The sequence below is a fragment of the Peromyscus californicus genome, unplaced genomic scaffold (assembly GCF_007827085.1).
Source record: "Peromyscus californicus insignis strain IS unplaced genomic scaffold, ASM782708v3 Scaffold_11__1_contigs__length_118956290, whole genome shotgun sequence".
NCBI classification, from domain to species: Eukaryota; Metazoa; Chordata; class Mammalia; order Rodentia; family Cricetidae; genus Peromyscus; species Peromyscus californicus.
The window spans coordinates 53153157-53164737 of NW_026294402.1; the positions used below are offsets into that span (position 1 = coordinate 53153157).

At 41.5% G+C, this 11581-nt stretch overlaps 1 protein-coding gene across 1 annotated transcript in view; it reads right to left on the minus strand.

The window, feature by feature from the left end:
• The window catches only part of Rec114 (REC114 meiotic recombination protein), a 108262-nt gene that overhangs the window by 9897 nt on the left and 86784 nt on the right, over positions 1 to 11581 (minus strand). The window lies entirely within an intron of this gene.

The following is an 11581-nucleotide window of genomic DNA, read 5'->3' on the forward strand; positions in this document are numbered from 1 at the left end:
TGGGAAAACATTTCTGACCTTAGCAAATTCTAGAAGTTCCTATAAGCAAGTTGTTGCTTTCCCCCAGATCAGTTTATTCTGTTTAAATAAACCACATCAAAACAGTCATAGTCTTGGACTCTAGGGAGTGTGTAGCATGTCCCACCCCCTCGCCACCCTGCTTCTCTTCGCATTTCCATTTACTCTTCTTTCTGAGTGTGAGTTAATTGTTATCACTCCCTTGGACAGTCTTGTGTATCCGGATCTGTTAGAAGACATCTTAGAGCTCTCCTATATAAAATATAATATATAGGTTGTATTTTGTGCATATTTTTAAGCTACAGTGCTGTAGCCTAATTTTCTATTCAATAGGTGTATAAGAATAGAAGTACAGCTCATTACTTCTAAAAGCCGAAGCATATCCCTGTATTTAACTGGCCTCCTACTGACAGATATTCAGGTTGCCCCAGCCTTTCCCTATCACAAACCACACAGAGAGCTTTATAAACTCTGAAAGCATCTTTGAATTAAAAATGCCTAAATGCAGACTTGCCCATGTGCCCACTCCCTGTGCATTCCAGCACTGGCATGCTTACTCATTTGCATCACATAGTAGGTAAACAGATTTTCAAATGTGCATTTCTCTGGTTACAATTGAGCTTGAAGAGTTTTCTTAACTTTCCTAGTTGATGTGTATTTTTCTTTTGTGTGGGCTTATTACTGCCTTTGGCCTCTGAGTCTTTGGGGTGAATAATTTCTAAATTATCCAGTCATTAAAAGCGGCCTTCCCTGAGGAAAGGAAATGGCATGTTAGCCACCTGCTTTCTCATGTGGTTGTTTTGAACTCATCCTACCCCAGGTGCTATAGGAAGATGTCTGTGCACTCCTTTACCCCTAAGAGTCACACGCACCAAAACCCAGGACTCTAACTGCTGAAAAGCTGCAGCGCAGACACACTAAGTGACCAGGCACAGACACTGTCAGCAGCTGTGCCTCTGGAGGAGCCCGTGCAGGAACCGGTTTAGACAGGGCTCACCTAGAGGAAGGCCTTATGTCTGACGTCTGTGGCTGGCTTCCCCATCTACATCTATGAAACCCTCAGGAGGAGTCTGAGCTTACTGTCTGGAGCCAGAAATGCACCTCATGCATACAGACCCAAGCTAACGGCAGCACCCACTGGGGAGACAGAAAAGAAGACAGACACAGCCATCTTTATCTTCCGTCCTCACTACCTGTGGGCCAGCCAGAAGGTGCGCTGGGACGGAACTCTTGCATCTATTAAAAGAATGATCTTACTAGGAACAAAAACATCTTTGTATGTACACGTATTTGCATACGTGTGCATGCGTGCGCACGTATGTGCATGTGTGCACCCACAGAGGCCAGAAGAGGGTGTCAGATGTCCTGGAGCTGCAGCTACAGGCAGTTGTTAGTGAGCGGCCTGATGTGGGTGGGTGCTGGGAACAGAACTCTGGCCCTCTTCAAGAGCAGTAAGTTCTATCTGCTGAGCCATCTCTCCAGCTCCAAGGAAAACATTTTTAAGTTCACAAGCTGTCAGGACAGTCTCTGCTGTTAGTCACCTAATGTATTACAATATTTTAAGAAGTGGTTCTGATGTTAATAGAAGATAATTTCAAGTTAATCTCCAGGAAACTCCACCTTCCACAGACCTCTTGAGGACAGAGGAAGTGAGGCTGAATGCTGGCCTCTGCGCTGTCTCCACACACAGCAAAGCAGGGGAATTTCTTCCCGGGAGGGACTGGGCTCAGCAAGGCTGACAAGCCATTCTACAGCATTTACTGTCCTCCGGCCCAGGTGATGGGATACCCCCATGCCACTCAGAGCCAGGGAGGCCTCAGAGAGCTCACACGCCCATTGTACTTTCCTGTGAGGTCCTAAGGAATATAATGCCACTGTCAAGACTTCACCAAGACTCAGTTGACTGAATCTCTGTACTGTCAAAAGGTTCAGGAATACAGAAAAAAGCCTCCATGCTGAGGGTCAAACTGGGTCTTGAGGCCCAAGAGGACAGACTGTAACCCAGGAGTGTGAGAAGTCAGGCCTTTAGGAGGTCATTAGATTGCGGAAGGTCGCTGGGGAGAGGCTAGACACATGCTTGCACCCTAGTTCTTGCCGTGACATGCCCTGTACCACTTTGAGACCATGTCAGCAAGAAGGCCCTCACCAGATGCCAGTCTCTTGAGCCTCCAAGACTGCGGGCTATGTAAACCTTTTTTCTTTATAAAGTAACCTTGCCTGTTATTTCATTATAGCAACAGAATACAGTCAGAGAACAAGTTTCAGTGTGTTTGCTTTGAAACCAATAGGTAATCCTCAAAGCCCAGGCCAGACAAAGTCAACAGACTTGCTTTAGTGAGTCACTAGGATGAGAAACGAAGACAACACTGGTCTAGGTTTTCTCCTTTCATCCAAAGTGCCCTTCAGACAGGGATTAAGTGTCTGCTGGTAGCCAACTGGCCATTATTCTGACGAGTGATCAGAACTGTTGAAAGGAAGGAGACCCACCTCACAAGCCTATTTTAGTCTGTGTATTCTGCCTAAAGAGAGAAAAATACTATTTACTATCTGAAGAATCTAAATTATGTTAAATTTCTGCTACAGGAATGCAAACTTTACCTCGATTTGTTAATTTAAACAGTAGTGTATGCTGTGTAGTACTTAGGAATTAAAAGTGATCCAAAGCCAGAAGCCAGCTAAGACAGAAGGCAGAGGCCGACAGTTGTTATGTGACATCAAAGCAGCAGAGAGGAAAAAAGAAACATCATTTTGCTAAGTGTCAAAAAGTATTTGTGAGGCCTGCAAGATGGCTTAGTGTAAAGGCACTTGCTGCTAATGCTGATGGCCTTAGTTCTCTCTCTGGGACCCACATGGTGGACGGAGAAACTCAACTCCCAAAGTTGTCCTCTGACCAGGCACTCCCGTGCCTCTTGCCACTCAAACAATAAACTGTTTTTAAAAAGCACTTGATGGACTGTATTGTACAATCCTGGTAAAGGTCTTAGTAAATAAACTACAACTGAGCAATACTTCCTTGATGTAGCGAAGACCTGAACAGCAGCTAGAGATCATTTACCATCTAAACACCACAACCCGTGCAGTCATGGGGAGGCCAGGGTTCCAGGGCTCAGTACAGACACAAGTGAGTTTTCTGTTGCTCTGACAAGTACTTGACGGAAAGCAGCTGGAGAGAAGGAAGGTTTACACTGGCTCAGGGTTTTATGGGGTTTAGCTTCTTGTGGAGTGGAAGCGGTAGGCAGGCTGACAGGGCGGGTCACATGCCCTCTGCAGGCAGAGAGGAATGCTGTGTTCAGACTTCCCTGCTTCGCCTCCACTTTATTCAGTCTGGGTGCCCATGCCACAGCCAGGGTCAGTCTTGTCTCCACACTGAAACTTCTCTGAGACACCTGCACAGACATGCTTAGCCGTGTTTCTCCTGGCTGATTCTAAAAAGCCAAACTCTTTCTTTTTCACTTCACAAACAACACAGGTTAACCATCAAAGGTGAGGAAAGTATGACAAAATGTGAACCACTGGAAATAAATATTCATTGTTTGCTGATGATAAAATCACTTTCCTAGAAACCTAAAATATTATCACGTTATTGTTAATAAAAGTTTAGTAAGGAAGTTCAATTTAAGTTGATTCAGGACAGGCCATGCCACTCAACAGCTGCAGGGCACACCAGCCAGAAAAAGACCACACCAGCCAGAAGAAGAGACAGGCAAACTCAGGCAGAGACTCCCTGCTGGACCAGAAACCACACCAGCTGCCAGAACTCCAGATAGGTGGCTCACTCGAGACCTCCTCCACTCTATCAGTGCCCCCCAACACTATTCCTAGTCCCCACTCCCCTCATCACTGTGTCCCACCCCCTAAGCTGGGCAGCAACCTCCCCCCCTCCGCCCCGTTGGACCAAAGGCCATGCTAACCACCAGAAGTGCTGCCCCCAACTCAGATGGAGACTCTGCTGGACCAGAGGTCACACTGGCTTCTAGAATTCCAGGCCACAAAGACAGAAGACCAAAGAGGAAACAGAAACCAAGAAAGAAAACACTCATCCAACAAAGACAACTCAGAAATTGACACCTAGATCTATACTTCCCCCAAACCTAGATGCCTAGACACCAGTGTAAGAACTCAAATCAACAAGAGCCAGAGCAATGTTACCACTAGAGCCCAGCTATCCTACAACAAGTCCTGAATATTCCAACACTGCTGAAGCACAAGAAAATTACCTTAAAACCAACTTTATGAAGATGGTAGAGGTCCTTGTCTTAGTTGGAGTTTCTATTTCTGTAAAGAGACACCATGACCATGACAACTCTTATAAAGGAAAACGTGTGTGTCTTACAGTTTCAGAGGTTTAGTCCATTATCATCATGGCAGGACATGGTAGTATGTAGGTAGACATGATGCTGGGGAAGGAGTTGAGAGTACTGTATCTTGATTTGCAGGCAATAGGAAGTGAACTGTGCCACACTGAGCATAGCTTGAGCATAGGGGACCTCAAAGCCTATCCCCACAGTGACACACTTCCTCCAACAAGGCCACACCTCCTAATAGTGCCATTCCCTATGAGCTTATGGGGATCAATTATATTCAAACTACCACAGTCCTTAAAGAGGAAATGAATAAATCTCTTAAGGAACTTGAGGAAAAGACAAAAAATTGGAAAAATGAATAAATCCTTTAAAGCCAAGAAAAAAGCAAACAAGTAGTTGAAGGAATGAATAAAACTGTTGAAGACCTTAAAATGGAAATAGAAACAATAAAGAAGCAGAAACTGAGGGAATTCTGGAAATAGAAAATCTAGGTAAGAGAACAGAAACTACAGATGCAAACATCACCAACAGAATACAAGAGATGGAAGACAGAATCTCAGGTGCTGAAGACACAATAAAGAAAATAGATAACATCAGTCAAAGAAAATGTTAAATATAAAAATTCCTGACACAAACATCCAGGAAATCTGAGATAGTATGAAAAGACCAAACCTAAGAATAATAGGAATAGAAGAAGAATCCCAGCTTAAAGGCCCAGAAAATATTTTTAACAAAATCATAGAAGAAAATCTTCCTAACCTAAAGAAGGACATGTCTATAAAGGTACAAGAAGCTTACAGAACACCAAATACATAGGACCAGAAAAGAAAGTCCCCTCACCACATAATAGTCAAAACTCTAAACATACAGAACAAAGAAAGAATATTAAAAGCTGCAAAGGAAAAAGGTCAAGTAATATATAAACGCAGATATATGAGAATTACACCTGACTAATCAAACCGAGACTCTAAAATCCAGAAGGTTCTGGACAGATGGCCTACAGACTCTTAAGAAACCACAGATGCGAGCACAGACGATTATACCCAGCAAAACTTTCAGCCACCATAGATGAAGAAAACAAGAGATTCCATGACAAAATCAAATTTAAACACTATCCACAAACCCAGACCTACAGAAGGTACTAGAAGGAAAATTCCAACTTAAGGAGGTTAAAGGTTAACTACACTTATGAAAACACAGGAAATAAATAATCTCACACCAGCAAAAACAAAAGTACGTGCGTGCGAGCACACACACACACACACACACACACACACACACACACACACACACACGCTACCACCATCACCAAGATATCAGAAACTAACAATGATTGGTTATTAATATCAATAATCTCTCAATATCAATGGACTCAATTCAATAATGAAAAACCAATGGATGCAAAAATAGGAGTCCATCTTTCTGCTGTATATAAGAAACATACCTCGACATCAAAGATGGACATTAGCTCAGAGTGAAGCGTTGGAATAAGATTTCCTAGGCAAATGGACTCAAGAAGCAAACTGATGTAGTTATTCTAAAATCTAACAAAATAGACTTCAAACCAAAATTAATGGGAAGGATACTTCATACTCAAAGGAAAAATCCACCAAGATGACATTTCAATTCTTAAAATCTATGCCCCAAACGCAAGGCACCCACATTTGTAAAAGAAATATCACTAAAGCTTAAATTACACATTGACCCTCACACATTAATAGTAGGAAACTCAATACCCCACTCTCATTAATGGACAGGCCATCCAGACAAAAACTAAAGAGAGAAATCCTGGAGCTAACATGTTATGAACCAAATGGACCTCATAGATATCTACAAACATTTCAACCAAACACAAAAGAATATACTTTTCAGGGACTCATAGAACTTTCTCCAAAACTGACTAGTATACATGAAAGTTGAAATAACCCCCTGTATCCTATCAGACCACCATGGATTAAAGCTGGATTTCAACAATAGAAACAACAGAAAGCCTACAAACTCATGGAAACTGAACAACTCTCTACTGAATGACTACTGGGTCAAGGCAGAAATAAAGAAATTAAAGACTTCCTAGAATTCAATGAAAGTGAATGCACAACATACCCAAACTTAGGGGACACATGAAAGCAGTGCTAAGAGGAAAGTTCATAGCACTAAGTGCCTATATAAAGAAATTGGATAGATCTTATATTAGCAACTTAACACCACACCTAAAAGCTCTAGAAGAAAAAGAAGCAAACACACCCAATAGTAGACAGCAAAAAATGATCAAACTGAGGGCTGAAACCAATAAAATAGAAATAAAGAGAACAATACAAAGAATCAATGAAACAAAGAGTTAGTTCTTTGAGAAAAATCAACAAGATAGACAAACGCTTATCCAAACTATCTAAAAGACAGAGAGAATATTCAAATAAAATCAGAAATGAAAAGGAAGACATAACAATAGACAATTGGACAACTGAATAAAGTCAAAGGCCAGGTGGTTTTAGCACAGAATTCTACCAGACTTTGAAAGAGCTAATCCTCAAATTATTACACAAACTAGAAACAGAAAAAAAAAAAAGCCAAATTCATTTTATAAGGCCACAGTCACCCTGATACCCAAATCACACAAAGATTCAACAGAGAAAAGAGAATTACCAACCAATTTCACTCATGAACAATGATGCAAAAATACTCAATAAAATACCCAGAAACTGAATCCAAGAACACATCCATCAAAAACATCATCCACTATGATCAAGTAGGCTTCATCCCATAGATGAAGGGATGGTTCAACATACGAAAATCTATTGGTGTAATCCACCATATAAACAAACTGAAGGAAAAAAAAGAAAAAACATGATAATCTCATCAGTTGCTGAAAAAGCCTTTGAAAAAAATCCAGCACTCCTTCATGATAAAAGTCTTGGTGAGGTCTGGGATACGAGGAACATTCCTAAACACAAAGAAGGCCATTTACAGCACCCTGACAGCCAGCATCAAATTAAATGGAAAGAAACTCAAAGCAATTCCGCTAAAGTCAGGAACGAGGCAAGGCTGTCCACTCTCTCTGTACCTAGTCAACATAGTACTTGAAGTTCAGCCAGAGCAATAAGACAACTAAAGGAGATCAAGGGGATACAAATTGGAAAGGAACAATTCAAAGTATCATTATTTGCAGATGATATGATAGTATACATAAATGATCCCAAAAATTCTACTAGAGAACTCCTACAGCTGATAAACACCTTCAGTGAAGTAGCTGGATATAGTATGAACTCAAAAAAAAATCAGGAGCCCTCCTATATACAGAAGAAAAATGGGCCGAGAAAGAAATCAGGGAACAACACTCTTCATAATAGCCACAAATAATATAAAATATCTTGTGGTAACCCTAACCATGCATGTGAAAGACTTTTATGACAATAACTTCAAATCTTTGAAGACAGAAATTGAAGAAGATATCAGAAGATGAAAAGATCTCCCATGCTCATGGATTGGTAGGATTAACATAGTAAAAATGGCAATCTTACCAAAAGCAATCTGTAGATTCAATGCAACCCTCATCAAAATTCCAACACAATTTTTTACAGAACTTGAAAGGACAATACTCAACTTCATATGAAAAAAAATCCAGGATAGCTAAAACAATCCTGTATAATAAAAGAACTTCCAGAGGTATCACCACCCCTGATTTCAAGCTGTAATACAGAGCTATAATAATAAAAGCCACATGGTATTAGCATAAAAACAGACAGGTTGATCAATGAAATTGAATAGAAGACCCAGACATAAATCCATATACCTATGGGCACCTGATTTTTGATAAAGAAGCTAGAAATAATAGAATGGAAAAAAGAAAGCATCTTCAACAAAAGGTGCTGGTCTAACTGGATGTCTGAATGTAGAAGAATGCAAATAAATCCATATTTATCACCCTACACAAAACTCAAGTCCAAGTAGATCAAAGTCCTCAACACAAAAACAAGAAACACTGAATCTGAGAGAAGAGAAAGTGCGAAAAGCCTCGAATGCACTGCACAGGAGATGACTTTCTCAGCAGAACACTGACAGTGCAGGCACTAAGACTGACAATAAATGGGACCTCGTGAAACTGAAAATCTTCTGTCAGGCAAAAGACACTGTCAATAGGACAAAACATCAGCCTACAGAGTGGGAAAAGAACTTCTCCAATCCCACATTGGACAGAGGGCCAATATCCAAAATATATTAAAAAACTCAAGAAACTAGACATCAACAAACCAAATAATCCAATTTAAAAATGGAGTAGGGATCTAAAGAGAGGATTCTCAATAGAGGAAACCAAAATGGCTGAGAAACACTTAAAGAAATGTTCAACATCATTAGCCATCAGGGAAATGCAAATCAAAATGATTTTGAGATTCCATCTTGTACCGGTCAAAATGGCTAAGAGCAAAAACACAAATGAGGGCTGGAGAGATGGCTCAGAGGTTAAGAGCACTGACTGCTCTTCCAGAGGTCCTGAGTTCAATTCCCAGCACCCACATGGTGGCTCACAACCATCTACATGTAATGAGATCTGGCGCCCTCTTCTGTGTACATAATAAATAAATAAATCTTTAAAAAAAAAAACACAACTGACAGCTCATGCTGGAGAGGATGTGGAGCAAGGTGAACACTCCTCCATTGCTGGTGGGAGTGTAAACTTGTACAGCCACTTTGGAAATCAATATGGCAGTTTCTCAAAAAACTGGGAATCAATCTATCTCAAGATCCGGCTATCCCACTCCTGGACATATACCCAAAGGATGCTCCATCCTACCACAAGGACACTTATTTAACTATGTTCATAGCAGCTTTATTCATTATAGCCAAAAACTAGAAACAACCTAGATGTCCCTCAACAGAAGAATGGATAAAGAAAATGTGGAACATTTACACAATGGCGTATTACTTGGTTGCTAAAAATAAAAATGGCATTATGAAATTTGCAGGCAAATGAATGGAACTAGAAAACAATTATCCTGAGTGAGGCAACCCAGCCCAGAAAGCCAAATGTGGCATGTACTCACTTTTAAAAGGATAATCATGTGACAATCCACAGACCCAGACAGGCTAAGTAACAAGGAGGGCTCAAGTGAAGGACACATGGATCTCCCAGAAAAAGGGAAGTAGAATAGATTTTGTGGATGGACTGGGGGCCAGTGGGGATGGGAACAGGAAAGATCAGGTTGGCAGGGAGGAATGGATGGAGAGAGTACTAGGAGAAACAAAAAAATTGGGAGACATTTTGGGGATGAGGTAGAAACCTAGTGGAATTGATGGAAACTCCTTGGAATTGATGAGGAATTGACACTAGTGAAGACTCCTAGTAATGGGGGATATGGAGTCTGAACCAGCCATCTTCTGTAACCAAGCAAGACTTCCAGTGGTGGGACTGGGACACCAACCCAGTCACAAAACCTTCGAGCTACAATTGTCCTGCCTGCAGGATGTGTTGGAGTAAAGGTGGTACAGAGCTTGTGGGAGTGGCCATCCAATGACTGGTTCAACTTGAGACCCATGCCATAAGAAGGAGCCCACACCTGACACTGCCTGGAGGGCCAGGAACCAGAGGCTGGGTAGCTCAAAGACCTAGGATAGAACCAAACATAAATGCCAAAAAAAAAAAGTCAATGAAATTATTCCTAATGATATTCTCCTCATAGACTGGAGCCTAGCATAACTGTCATCAGAGAAGCTCTATCCAGTAATTGATAGGAGCAGATGCAGAGACCCACAGCCAAACATGAGGCAGAGCTAGGGGAATACCACACAAGAGAGGGAGGAAGGACTGTAGGAGCCAGAGAGGTCAAGAACACCATAAGAACATGGCCCACAGAATCAACTAAGCAGGACTCATAGGGGCTCACAGAGACTGAAGTGACAATTAGGGAGCCTCTGTGGGTCTGAGCTAGGTCCTCTGCATATATGTTATGGTTGTGTAGCTTGGTGTTCTTGTGGGACTCCTAACTGTGTGAGTGGAGGTGTCTCTGAATCTTTTGCCTGCTCTTGGGACCCTTTTCCTCCTACTAGGCTGCCTCTTCTAGCCTTGATATGAGGGTTTGTGTCTAGTCTTATTTAAATGTTATACCATGTTTGGTTGATATCCCTGTAAGGTCTGCTCTTTTCTGAAGGGAAACAGAGGAGAAGTAGATCTGGGAGAGGGGAGTAAGGGAGAGAGACTGGGAGGAGAAGAGGGAAGGGAAGCTACAGTTGGGATGTAATGCACGAGATAATAATAAATAATTTAAAAAATAAACTGACTCAGACAAAATCAAGAAGCTGGAAATATGTTGTGGATAAAGAATATCATTTATATAACAGCAAGCAAAAGACACACTTGTTGGAGATGGGCTGGATCTGCTGACCTCTCCATTGTGTCCCCTTGTGGTCCTGGATACCAGTTCTTATGGAGAGTTGTTACAGTAGTAAACACTACCTGTGAACTGCTCATGTAGGCCTTCTTGTTAATATATTGTAAAGGGTTAAATGTCAGGACTGTAGCCATCTTGAGATACAATGAGCATAAATGGCACCTGAGACCAACAACTGTACTGTGACAGGGAAGTATCTGTGGGTCCACTGTGAGAAATCCCATACTATTGCAGTTTGTTGCCCACACTCAGGGCAGAAAGAACTGACAAGTTAGAGGTCACTGAAAATCCCTATTAGGTTCACAGACCCCCTGCTCTGTGAAGCTCTTTGGGGCCTGTGCTCCAGGCTAAGATCTGTCCACTAGATGCTTTTGAGGTCTCCTTTAATTCCTAAGGTTTGTGAGTTACTTAAAAATTTGCACCTTTCCCCTAAGTTTCATTATTATATGCTCAGTGGATGATAACAAATTGCTTTTCATGGTTATTTTTAAGGGGCATCATCTAGGTGATGAGTTTGCATGTATCTTTCATGAGGATCACCCTTCATGTTTAACACAGCTAGCAAACAAATAAAAAGAAATTTTAATTTTTAAAGATTTACTTGCATTATTTATTTATTGTATATGTGTGTGGGTTCCCACAGAGGTTAGAAGAGAGAATAAGATCCCCTGGAGCTGAGTTACAGGGGGCTATGATCTGTCTGAGGTGCCATCCCATGGGGGTCAGAGTGTAGCTTATGGGTGTGGGTGCTCTCTGTTCATTGTATGGGTCCCATAGATTGAACACAGGCTATCAGGTGTGGCAACAAGCACCATTACCCACTAAGCCTTCTTACTGGCCAGGGACTTTTTTGTTTGTTTTTTGTTTTGAGACAGT